Source organism: Phacochoerus africanus, chromosome 4, assembly GCF_016906955.1.
Source record: "Phacochoerus africanus isolate WHEZ1 chromosome 4, ROS_Pafr_v1, whole genome shotgun sequence".
NCBI lineage: Eukaryota > Metazoa > Chordata > Mammalia > Artiodactyla > Suidae > Phacochoerus > Phacochoerus africanus.
In genome coordinates this window covers 74,878,601-74,891,196 of record NC_062547.1, presented here as the reverse complement: position 1 = coordinate 74,891,196, position 12,596 = coordinate 74,878,601, and the positions used below count along the sequence as shown (strand labels likewise).

At 46.4% G+C, this 12,596-nt stretch overlaps 1 non-coding gene and 1 pseudogene across 1 annotated transcript; one reads left to right on the top strand and one right to left on the bottom strand.

Annotated features, from left to right (window-relative positions):
* Positions 1 to 10,153: 10,153 nt before the first annotated feature.
* LOC125124395 (NADH dehydrogenase [ubiquinone] 1 alpha subcomplex subunit 3-like) lies at positions 10,154 to 10,408 on the bottom strand (annotated as a pseudogene).
* A 398-nt stretch (positions 10,409 to 10,806) lies between these two features.
* Positions 10,807 to 10,928, top strand: LOC125126611 (U6atac minor spliceosomal RNA). The gene has a single exon (XR_007134715.1). It is a non-coding gene; the product is annotated as a U6atac minor spliceosomal RNA (small nuclear RNA).
* Positions 10,929 to 12,596: the final 1,668 nt, after the last annotated feature.

Here is a 12,596-nt window from a genome sequence, read left to right as displayed (position 1 = left end):
CTTTAGCGGAGAGCAAAAGTAGCTACAGCTGGGCTTAGGGTCTGCAGTAATAAAAGCAGGCGAGAGTAAAGGGCGGGGAAGTATCACAAGGGAAAAAAAAAGTAACCTCTGCAAGGTGGCTCCGCTGCGCATGCGCCCACTGCGGCGCGGGGAGAGCACCGAAGCAGCGGCAGCGACCCCTGCTGACCAAAGGCCGCCATTGCACGCTCCCTGCCTCTGCCTTTTGATGTGAGCGCTTATTGGATGCCCAACCTCACCGTTTAAATCAATTAATTCACCTAAAATTCCTCACACCCCCGGGGCATTTTGTGGGCTCATTTATGCAGGAGCAAACTGAGGCTCAGAAAAGTTCAGCGATTTCCCCAAGGTCACATAGTTAATTATAGAACCAAGTGAAGCAAAAAGGCTTTGTAGTCCACCCATGCAGTGGGATATTATTTCAGTCTTAAAGGAAATTCTGAAGTTCCCTCTGTGTCACAATGGGATCCATAGCTGATCCACATCATCCACAGGGATGTAGGTTCCATCCCTGGCACAGTGTGTTCAGGATCCAGGGTTGCCACAGCGGCTTAGGTCACAAATGTGGCTCAGATCTGATCCCTGGCCCAGGAACTCCATAAGCACAGGGCGGCCAAAAAAAGAAAAAAAAAAGTTTAATAAAAATGAAGGAGTTCCTGTCCTGGCTCAGTGGTTAACGAATCCAACTAGGAACCATGAGGTTGCAGGTTCGATCCCTGGCCTTGCTCAGTGGGTTAAGGATCCAGCGTTACTGTGAGCTGTTGAGTAGGTCTGGCGTTGCTATAGCTCTGGTGTAGGTCAGCGGCTGCAGCAGCTCCAATTAGACCCCTAGGCTGGGAACCTCCATACGCCGCGCGCGGGTGCGGCCCTAGAAAAGACCAAAAAAAGACCAAAAAAAAAAAGAAGGAGTCCCCATCGTGGCACAGCAAAAACGAATCCAACTAGGAACCATGAGGTTGCAGTTTCAATCCCTAGCCTTGCTCAGTGGGTTAAGGATATGGCGTTGCCGTGAGCTGTGGTGTAGGTCGAGTTGCAGACGCATCTCAGATCTGGCATCGCTATGGCTCTGGCGTAGGCCGGCAGCAACAGCTCCAATTAGACCCCTAGCCTGGAAACTTCCATGTGCCACAGGTAAATCCCTAAAAAGACAAAAGACAAAATAAAATAATATAATATAATAAAATAAATGAAGGGAAGTTCCCATCGTGGCTCAGTGAAACGAATCTGACTAGCACCCATGAGGACGAAGATTCCATCCCTGGCCTCACTCAGTGGGTTAAGGATCTGCCGCTGCTGTGAGCTGTGGTATAGGTCGCAGACACGGCTCAGATCTGGCTCTGCTGTGGCTGTGGCATAGGCCCGGCAGCTACAACTCCGACTGCACCCCAAGCCTGGGAACCTCCATGTGCCACAGGTGCAGCCATAAAAATACAAAAAGACAATAAAAAAAGGGGGGGAAGGAAATTCTGAAATTCTGATTCTGATTCTGAGACAACACGGGTAAAAAGACAATGTGCTCAGTGAAATAAGTTGGACACAAAAAGACAAATACTGTATAATTCTACCTATATGAGGTCCCTAGAGTAAAAGTAAAGACGCAAAAATTAGAATGGTGAGGCCAGAGGCTGGGAAAGGGGATGGGTGTTAGTGTTTGCAAGGATGGACTTTCAGTTTGGGAAGATGGAAAAGTCCTGGAGATGGATGATGAGAATGGCTGTACAACAATGTGAATGTATTTAATGTACTAAACTGTAGATGTAAAATGATTGAAATGGTATTTTTTTTTTCCTTTTTGGCTGGATCCAAGGCATATGGAATTTCCTGAGCCAAGGAGCCAACCTGTGCCAGAGCAGTGACCCAAGCCACTGCAGTGACAACGTCAGATCCCTAACCTGCTGTGCCACAAGAGAACTCCTGGGTCACACATTCCATGGCATTTTGTTCTGGCTGCCCCAGCAAACTTAAACAGTCCCCATTGTGGGATAAAACCACTAGATTTTATATATTGCAACCATTCCTTCCAGAAGCGTTTATTAGCACTTGCCCCCACTGTGGTGAGAAAAGCAAGGCACTCCCCTCAAGCACAAATTTTAAAGGAGCTCCAAAAAACTCAGTCCTGGTGATAATATTTTAATATCACTCAAAATGCAAATAAATGCAAAAAGTCTATGATGAACAAAACATCAAAACTTTAAAGTTTATTTATTTATTTTGGCTTTTTGCCATTTCTGAGGCCGCTCCCTCGGCATATGGAGGTTCCCAGGCTAGGGGTCGAATCGGAGCTGTAGCCGCCAGCCTACACCACAGCCACAGCAACACCGGATCCTTAACCCACTGAGCAAGGCCAGGGATCGAACCCGCAACCTCATGGCTCCTAGTCAGATTGGTTAACCACTTCACCACAACAGGAACTCCAAGCATCAAAACTTTAAATAAAGACAGGATCAGAATTTTCCTTTTTTTTTTTTTTTTTAGAGTTCCTATCATGGCTCAGTGGAAATGAACCCAACTAGTATCCATGAGGATGCAGGTTTGATCCCTGGCCTCATTCAGTGTATTAAGGATCCAGCATTGTCACAGGCTGCAGTATATGTTGAAGATGCAGCTTGGATTCCATGTTGCTATGGAATAGGCTGGCGGCTGCAGCTCCAATTCAACCCCTAGCCTGGGAACTTCTTGTGCCGCCCCCCCAAAAAAAAAGAATTTTTATTTTTAAAAATTTTTGCCACACCCACCCATGGCATGCATAAGTTCCCGGGCCAGGGATCGAACTCAAGCCACAGCAGTGACAATAACAGATCCTTAACCTGCTGAGCCACCAGGGAACTCACAGAATTGTTGATTTTTCCCTTTTGTCTCAGGGTCCAGGATGACTGCAAACAGCTCAAGGTTAGGAAGTCTCACTACATGCCCTAGGAATGCTCTGTAGCTTGGAATGTTCTGGAATAGTTTAGGAAAGGGTGGATTGCCTTCTCTGGGTGGTTGAACACCTGGGATTATGAAGGTCCAGAGGGGTTGCATGGTGAGAATGGGTGGTCCAGGGCTGGTTCCTAAGATCACAGAGCTGCATAGAGGTAAAACAGGGGAGATGAACTCGTCAGGCCTCTTCGGAGCCCAGAGGCAAAAACTGAGCCTCTTAGAGGGCAAGTGAAGGTGAGTCGGTTCCAGATTCGCCTTCCGTGAGGGCTCCCAGCGGGCTCTTAGGGACCTGATTAGAGCCCTAGGCAAACTGTTTTGCATTTCTTTGTTTCTTAGCTGCCCCCTGGGACCTCCAGGCTGAGGGACTTTCCACTGGCCACGCCCTTCCCTGTGAACACACCCATCGGTTTGCAGCCTGGCTCAAACTTTTTGCCTGGAATTCCTCATAGCCCTCAGACTCACCACTCATTGGTCTAGCAAATATTTTCCTGGGAGCCTGTGGTAGGAAAAAAAGAAGCCCTGCCCTCGGGGAGTTGACCTCCTGGAGAAGGAAATAGTCAATCAAGTATTTGCACAAATTGAAAGTTTCAAATTGTGCCAGGAAGGAGAGAGAGAGAGAAAGACTAAGCAAAGAAGATCGAACTAGGAGGGCTATCGTATACCCTGGGAGATGCTGGAGCACTGCATGGAGGAAGTGACTCCTTAACCCTTACCTAAAAGATGAGAAAGCACCACTAAGCAAAAGTGAAGAGGCCATCCCAAGGAAAGGAAACAGTAAATACAAAGACCCTGAGGTGGGAGGTACAGTAAAGACTGAATGTAAAAAGAGTAGGGGGGTGTCACCTGGTGGCTGATCCAGTTGGGTATCCATTCAAAAACAAACAAGAGTTCCCATTGCAGATCAGCAGAAACGAATCCCACTAGTAACCTTTAGGTTGCGGGTTCGATCCCTGGCCTTGCTCGGTTGGTTAAGGATCCAGCGTTGCCATGAGCTACGGTGTACACTGAAGACTCGGCTTGGATCCTGTGTTGCTGTGGCTGTCGTGTAGGCCAGCAGCTACAGCTCTGATTCGACCCCTAGCCTGGGTACCTCCATATGCCACAGGTGTGGCCCTAAGAAGCAAAAAAAAAAAAAAAAAGAAAGAAAGAAAGAAAGAAAGAAGAAAGAAAGAAAGAAAAGAAAAAGAAAATAAGAAAATAAATAAATAAAAGGGCCAAGTAGAAAACATTGGCTTTTCAGGCCACAAGTTTTCTACTCCAGTCTGCACAGAAGTGACCACAGATGACACTGCATGAGTGGGCAAGGCTGTGCTCCAATAAAACTTTACTCACGGGCTCTGAAATTTGAATTTCATACCATTTTTATGTATCATAAACTATGATTTATTTATTTATTTTGCTTTTTAGGGCCGAATGTATGCACCCACGGCATGTGGAAGTTCCCATTCTAGGGGCTGAATTGGAGCTGCAGCTGCTGGCCTACACCACAGCCACAGCAACTCAAGATCAGAGCCACATCTGTGACCTAAACCACAGCTCAGGGCAACACCGGATGCCAACCCACTGAGTGAGGCCAGGGATCAAACACGTATCCTCATGGATACTAGTTGGATTCATTTCCGCTGAACCACAACAGGAACTCCCTATGATTCTTCTCCTTCTCCTTCTTCTTCTTCGTACTTTTAGGGCTGCACTAGCTAGGGGTTGAATTGGAGCTGCAGCCGCTGGCCTACAATACAGCCACAGAAATGCCAGATCCTTAACCCACTGAGAGAAGCCAGAGATCGAACCTGCATCCTCATGGATGCTAGTCAGAATCTTCTTTTGATTCTCCCCCCCCAACTCTTTAAAAATGTAAAAACCATTCTTAGCTCATAGGGTTCACAAACACAGGAAGTGGGGGTTATGGGGGCCATAGTTCGAGACCTCCCTACCCTAAGAGAAGGATGTCCCTATAGTTTATCATCTAAGTAAGAGCATTTTGGGGAGTTCCCGTTGTGACTCAGTGGTTAATGAATCCAACTAAGAATCATGAGGTTGCAGGTTCGAGCCCTGGCCTCACTCAGTGGGTTAAGGACCTGGCGTTGCCACAAGCCTTGGTGTAGGTCGCAGATGTGACCCGGATCTGCTGTTGCTGTGGCTGTGGCGTAGGCTGGTGGCTACAGCTCTGATTAGACCCCTAGCCTGGGAACTTCCATATGCCACGAGTGCAGCCCTAGAAAAGACAGAAAGACAAAATAAATAAATAAATGTTAGCATTTTAGGGAGTTCCCAGTGGTGGCTCCATGGTAACAAACCCGACTAGTATCCATGAAAACTTGGTTTTGATCCTTGGCCTCCGTTCAGTGGGCTAATGATTTGGCATTGCCGTGAGCTGTGGTGTAGGCCAGATCCCGTGTTGCTATGGCTGTGGTATAGGCCAGCTGCTATAGCTCCAATTCGCTCCCTAGCCTGGGAACTTCCATATGCTGAGGGTGCAGCCCTAAAAAGACAAAACAAAAAAGGAAAAAAATAAATAAGAACGCTTTACATTTGCAAAGTTGTGGTTTAACTCCTCACCCCACCCTGTATCGGTGGCATATAGAAGTTCCCAGGCCAGGGATCTAATCCTAGCCTCAGCTGTGACCTACTTATTCCACAGCTGTGGCAATGCTGGGTCCTTAACCCACTGCACCACAGTGGAAACTCCTGAAGTTTTTTTTTAATTGAAGTTTAGTTGATTTATAATGTATTAGTTTCAGGTGTACAGCAAAGTAATTCAGTTGTTTTATATATATATATTCTTTATACATATATAAATGTGTTCTTTTTTTCTTTTTTCTTGTTTGGCCATGCCCACGCCATGCAAAATTTCCTGGGCCCAAGGAGTTCCCACCCTGGCTCAGTGGTTAACAAATCCGATTAGGAACCATGAGGTTGTGGGTTCGATCCCTGGCCTTGCTCGGTGGATTAAGGATCCGGCGTTGCCGTGAGCTGTGCCGTAGGTTGCAGACGCTGCTTGGATCCCACGTTGCTGTGGCTCTGGTATAGGCTGGCGGCTACAGCTCCGATTAGACCCCTGGCCTGGGAACCTCCATATGCCATGGGTGTGGCCCTAGAAAAGACAAAAAAAAAAGTTCCTGGGCCCAGGTTGGAACCCACACCACAGCAGCAGTGACAATGCCAGATCCTTAACCGACTGAGCCACGAGGGAACTCCCAGTAGGTCCTTGTTGTTTGTCTATTTTGTATATATCAGTGTGTATCTGTTAATCCCAAACTCCTAATTTATCCCCCCCACCCCTTTCCCCTTTGGTAACTGTAGGTTTCTTTGTCTGCAGTTATTATTGAAGTTTAACCAGTCTATAGAAAGGGCATAAATGATATGTATAAAATCTTACGGGAGATCCTGTCCTGGTGCAGCAGAAACAAATCCTACTAGGAACCATGAGGTTGAGGGTTTGATCCCTGACTTCACTCAGTGGGTTAAAGATCTGGCATTGCCATGAGTCATGGTGTAGGTCACAGACGCAGCTCAGATCTGGCATTGCTGGGGCTATGCTGTAGGCTGGCAGCTGTAGCTCCGATTGGACCCCTAGCCTGGGAAACTCCATATGCTCTGGTGCAGCCTTAAAAAGCAAATAATAATAATAATAATAAAAGATACAGAATGAGCAGCTCTCAGAAACCCCAGAAATCCCCCCAGTATCTCCTCCAGTCACTACTGCCCAAAGATATGGAACAGCACAGATTTTGGGTAGCCTTTTTTTCTTTTCCCTTTTTTTTGGCCACACCCATGGCATGCAGAGGTTCCTGGGCCAGGGACCAAGCTCTTACCACAGCAGGACCAGAGCCACAGCAGTGACCAAGCCAGATCCTTAACCCACTGAGCCCCAAGAAAACTCCATAGGGGGCCTATTTTTAAATTTCATAGCCCTTGGGAGTTCCCGTTGTGGCGCAGTGGTTGACGAATCCGACTAGGAACCATGAGGTTGTGGGTTCGATCCCTGCCCTTGCTCAGTGGGTTAACGATCTGGCGTTGCCACGAGCTGTGGTGTAGGTTGCAGACGCGGCTTGGATCCTGCGTTGCTGTGGCTCTGGCGTAGGCTGGTGGCTACAGCTCCTATTAGACCCCTAGCCTGGGAACCTCCATATGCCACGGCAGCAGCCCAAGAAATGGCAAAAAAGACAAAAGTAAATAAATAAATAAATAAATAAATAAATAAATAAATTTCATAGCCCTTGAGTCATGCAGCATGGCTCCAGTGAGTTCAGCTTCTTGCACTCAACATTCACATGCAGGTTTGTCCACGCTGCAGGGGCCTGAACCTTGCTTAGTCTCACTGCTCTACTCTCCTTCTGAGGCCCTGGCACAGTTTATCTGTTTTACTGTTGGTGGGCACTTGGGTGTTTCCCCTTTCGGGTGATTATGACTAATGCAGCTATGGAACATTCTAGCACATGCCCCAACAGCATTTCTGTTGGGTACATACCTAGGAGTAGGACTGTTGAGTCATACACAGTGCCTGATTCCAGCTTGAGTGGATGTATCCATTCACCAAAGTGCAAACCAGGATGATTTTGAAAGCAAAAGGGATGTTCGTGAAGTCACATCAGGATGGTGGTTGTAAACCAGCCTACGACCCCTAGCCCAGAAACTTCCATAGGCTGCAAGTACGGCCCTAAATAGAAAAACAAAAAACTACAGTCCTATCGGCAGGATTCTGAGAAAGGTAGTTCCCAGATCTTCAGCCTCCCTCCTTTCCCATGAGTCTAGAATGAAGCAGTAAGTAAATAAAGAAGTTTTTTTTTTTTTTTTTTAAAAAGCATATAATATGTCAGATAGTGTGAACTGCTGTTGGGGGAAGTAAAATAGGATTAGGGGAAGGGAGGACTGAGGGCAGATGGTAGCAAATACTTTATACATATAAACAGATATCAGAGCAGAGTTCGGAAAAGAATCAGGGAGAGTGCAATTGTGGATATCTAGGGGAAGGGCATTCCGAGTGGGAGGAATAGCTTGTGCAAAGGTCCTGGGGCAGCACCTTGCCTGGTGTTTTGATGGAACAGCTAGGAGGTGATTGGAGCAGAGAAAATGAATGAATGAGGAGAGAGGAAGGGGGTGAGGGCAGGGCTGGGACTGGGGATGGGCAGGCCTTGTGGCTCACAGAGAGGACTTGGGTTTTTATCCTGAGGGAGGTAGGAGCCCTGGGGGGCTTTGGGCAGAGGAGGGGCGGGACCTGACTCAGGTGCTCACTGTCGCCCTCTAGTGGTGTCTGTGGGAAGGACAGACCATGTCAGGGGGCTGGGTTGATGGAGGGCGGGCATGGCGGTGGGGCTGTTGTTCTGGTCCAAGATGGAGACGGTGGTAGCTGAAATGGATGAATAAAATGTGGGCCATTCATACAGCGGAATTTTTTTTTTTTGTCTTTTTGTCTTTTGAGGGCATATGGAGGTTCCCAGGCTAGGGGTCGAATCTGAGCTACAGCTGCCAGCCTATGCCACAGTCACAGCAATGTGGGATCTGAGCCTTGTCTGCGACCTACACCACAGCTCACGGCAACGCTTGATCCCTGACCTAGTGAGAGAGGCCAGGGATCGAACCTGCAACCTCATAGTTCCTAGTCAGATTCGTTTCCGCTGCATCATGACAGGAACTCCATACAGTGGAATATTATTCATCCACACAAAAGAATAAAGCATTGACACAGAGCACCACACCATGGATGAACCCTGAACATAGGATATTCACTGAGAGAAGCCAGTCACAAAAGACCTCACAGTGCGTGATTCAATTTATATGAAATGTCCAGAACAGGCAAATCCACAGAGATAGAAAATGGGATAGTAGTTACCAGAGGCTGAGAAGGGAGATGATTAATGACTGCTAATGGGGATGGGGTTTCTTTTCGGGGTGACTGATAGAAATGTTTTAAAATTAGAACATAGTGGGAGTTCCTGTTGTGGTGCAATGGAAACGAATCTGACTAGTACCCATGAGGATGCAGATTCGATCCCTTGCCTCACTCAGTGGGTTAAGGATCTGGCATTGCTGTGAGCTGTGGTGTAGGCTGTGGGATCTGACATGGCTCAGATCCCACATTGCTTTGGCTGTGGCATAGGCTGGCAGCTGTAACTCCAATTCGACCCTTAGCCTAGGAACTTCCATATGCCGAGGGTGTGGCCCTAAAAATAAATAAGTAAATACACAAATAAATGACATTAGAACATAATGATATTAAAACTCATTAAATTGTACCACTTAAATCTGACTCAGTCCATTTCACCACATCCCCTCTGGCCCCCACCCTGGTTCAGGATCCTATCATCACTTGCCTTGGTGACCGCACCAGCCTCTTCCCTGGCCTCCTGCTTCCACTGCAGCTCCCCAATATCCACTTTTCACAGCTGCCAGAGAGATCTTTGCAAACAAAATTATAACTTATCATGTGGGCTGGTTAATTTTATGTATCCACTTGGCTGAGCCCTGGAGGCCTAGATATTTGGTCAAATGTTACTCTGGATGTTTCTGTGAAGGGTTTTGGGATGAATTGATGTTTAAATCAGTGGACTGTTAGGTAAAACAGATTCCCATTCCTACTGTGGGTGGGCCTCATCCGATCAGTTGAAGGCATGACTAGCACAAATAGACTGATCTTGCCAGGAGATGGCCTGCAGACTTGAGCTGCAACTTCAGCTATTGCCTGGGTCTAAATATTCAGGAGCAATTTCAATGTACTTGTTCTCCTAGGTGATCTTGGTGGGTCACTTAACCACTCAAGACTGATTTTTTCATCTGTAAACTGGACCCAATAGTGGTACACATTTCATGGGGTTGGTGTGAGGATGAGGTGGTAACATGTTAAATGCTTAAGACAAAGTTGAACAGTAAGTATTAGCTGGTATTATTACCATCAGTAGCATTTTGGTGATTTCTGTGGGAAGTGGAATTGCAGGTTGAGTAAACCTAGCCATTTTCCACACTGGCTCATTTTTCACCCTTTTTGGCCATGTGCATGGCATGCAGAAGTTACTGGGCAGGGATGGAACCTGTGGCATAGCGGTGACTGGCACCACAGCAGTGACAATGCTGGATCTTAAACCAGCCGAGCCATCAGGGAACTCTTGCATAGGAATTTTATTTTATTTTTTATTTTTATTTATTTATTTATTGGTTTTCACATTTTTAGTGGGGGCCACTGGGGAGGAGGCCTCTCTCACCCTGTCAATGGAGGTGCTCACAGTTTCTTCAGCCACTCCAATCTTGGGCCCTGGGGGTCCCGGGGGTGGCTGAGCACTTAGGCCATGTTCCCGTCACCTCTGAGGGGCACTGGGTAGTTGTAGGGTGTGACCTGGTTGATCATGACAGCATAGCTGGTATAAGGGCTGAGTACAGGCAGAATTATAGCAAGGCCCCAGATGGTGAAGGATGACACCAGCACCGACCCTTCAGCTCAGGCATTTTTCAGGAAGGCAGCGATTCTCACTGCCATCTTGGCAGTGGCGGCGCCCCCCTGCACATGAATTTTTTTTTTTTGTCTTTTTTTAGGGCCACACCCGCAGCATGTGGAGGTTCCCAGGCTAGGGGTCTAATCGGAGCTGTTTTGCCAGCCTACACCACAGCCACAGCAACACCAGATCCTTAACCCACTAAGCAAGGCCAGGGATCAAACCCACAACCTCATGGTTCCTAGTCAGATTCGTTAACCATTGAGCCATGACGGGAATTCCCTCCCTAACATCTTAATATTAAGCTAGACAACCTAGGGAATAGGAGAAAACAGTTGGGAATCATATATCTGATGAGAGATTAATAGTAAACTTACAGCTCAACAACACAAAAAAACTCTGTTTTAAAAATAGGTAAAAGATTGAATAAACATTTTTTTCAGTGTTGCATGAAAGGAGAAGTTAGCACTCTCCTTGACGAGGATGGAAGAGGCCCTCAGGCTAACAACATGCATATGATTAAGGCATTGCCACCTACTTCGTGGCATCTAACTATGGTTTTTAATGGAAAAAATAAAAATCATTATAAATGAGGAAAAAAACATTTTTTCACAGAAGATATACAAATGACTAATAAGCACATGAAAAAATGAGAATCCTAATCATAGATTTAGGGAATTAAAATCAAACCCCAATGAGATACCATTGCACACCTATTAGAATGGAAGAAAGGAAGGGCCAAATCTATCCTGACAACTGTTCTGAACAGCCCTTGAGCTAAAAGTGTTTCTCTTTTCAGTGTCTGAACCAAAATTCAAATAATATTTCATTATATGTAAAAATTCTATAAAATTCAAATTCAGTATTTAGAAATGAAGGGTTTTTTTTTGTTTTGCTTTTTAGAGCTGCACCCAAGGCATATGGAGGGCCCCATGGTACGGGTCCAATCAGAGGTACAGGTGACCGCCTACTCCATAGCCACGCCAGATCTGAGCTGCATCTGCAACCTACACCACAGCTCACGGTAACACTGGATCCTTAACCCACTGAGTGATAGGGATCAAACCCAAAACCTCATGGTTCCTAGTTGGATTTGTTTCTACTGTGCCATAATGGGAATGACTAAAATGAAGTTTTATTGGTACATGACTATGCCCACCGAGTTGAGTAGTTGCTACAGATGCTGTCTGTAGCTTGTAGAGCTGAAAATACTTATTATCTGGATCTTTGCAGAAAATGTTCGCTCCTAATTCAAAACAGTGTATGGCATATATTAGGTTTTTGATATATGGAGAGATTATCACTGAATATCTGCTGGAATAGTCTGATGCAGTTTATAACCGTGTGGAGAAGGTCAGACCTGGATTAAGATTCTGGTGCTTGAAGTTCCTGCTGTGGCACAGCGAATTAAGGATTTGATCCCTGGCCCAGGAACTTTGATGTGCCCCAAAATAAAACATTGTAAAAAAAGTTAAACAAAACCCTGCAGAGTCAGGGTTTTGGGTGAGGTAAATGAGTTATGGTGAGGTGAGGGAGGTATTGAGTGCAACTGCAGAGTTAGATTCTCTCTTAAATTAGTATTTTCTTCATCATGGAGTTTTTTTGCATTGATTTTTCTTAAAAAATATTGCACAGGAGTTCCCTAGTGGCCTAGTGGTTAAGGATCTGGCAATGTCACTGCTATGGCTTGGGTCGCTTCTGCGGTGCGGATTCAACTCCTGGCCTGGAAAACTTGCCATGCCCTGAGGAACAGCCAAAAAAAAAAAAAATATATATATATATATATATCTCACATATATCACACAAACATTTATCTTGATGACAGGGTCATTTGGGGCACTCTTAAATTTCGGCTAATTCTTGCCCTGATATTTATAATGTCAAGGGATGGGCCCTGAAATACACAGTTTTGTCCTCTTTCTTCCTGCTTTTGATACAAGAAACTTTGAGCTCTGTGACCCGCCGGCACTGAGGAGCCACAGAGAGCTCTTGAGCAGGGGAGTTTCCGGTTAGTGCAGATTCCAAAGGTTTACTGTGGATGGGGAGCCAGAACTAGCGAGAGGAGTACGTTTACGGGTGTGAGGGATGCACGAGCTCCGGGAAGTGGGCAGGAGGTCCCGCATTTCTCCGCCGGGAGCCAACTAAGTGGGGGGCGCCGCGCCCGAGCCCCCTCTGCCGAGCCAGGACCCGGATGTATAGCACGCCTGAGGCTGCACAGCGCTGCTCTGCAAG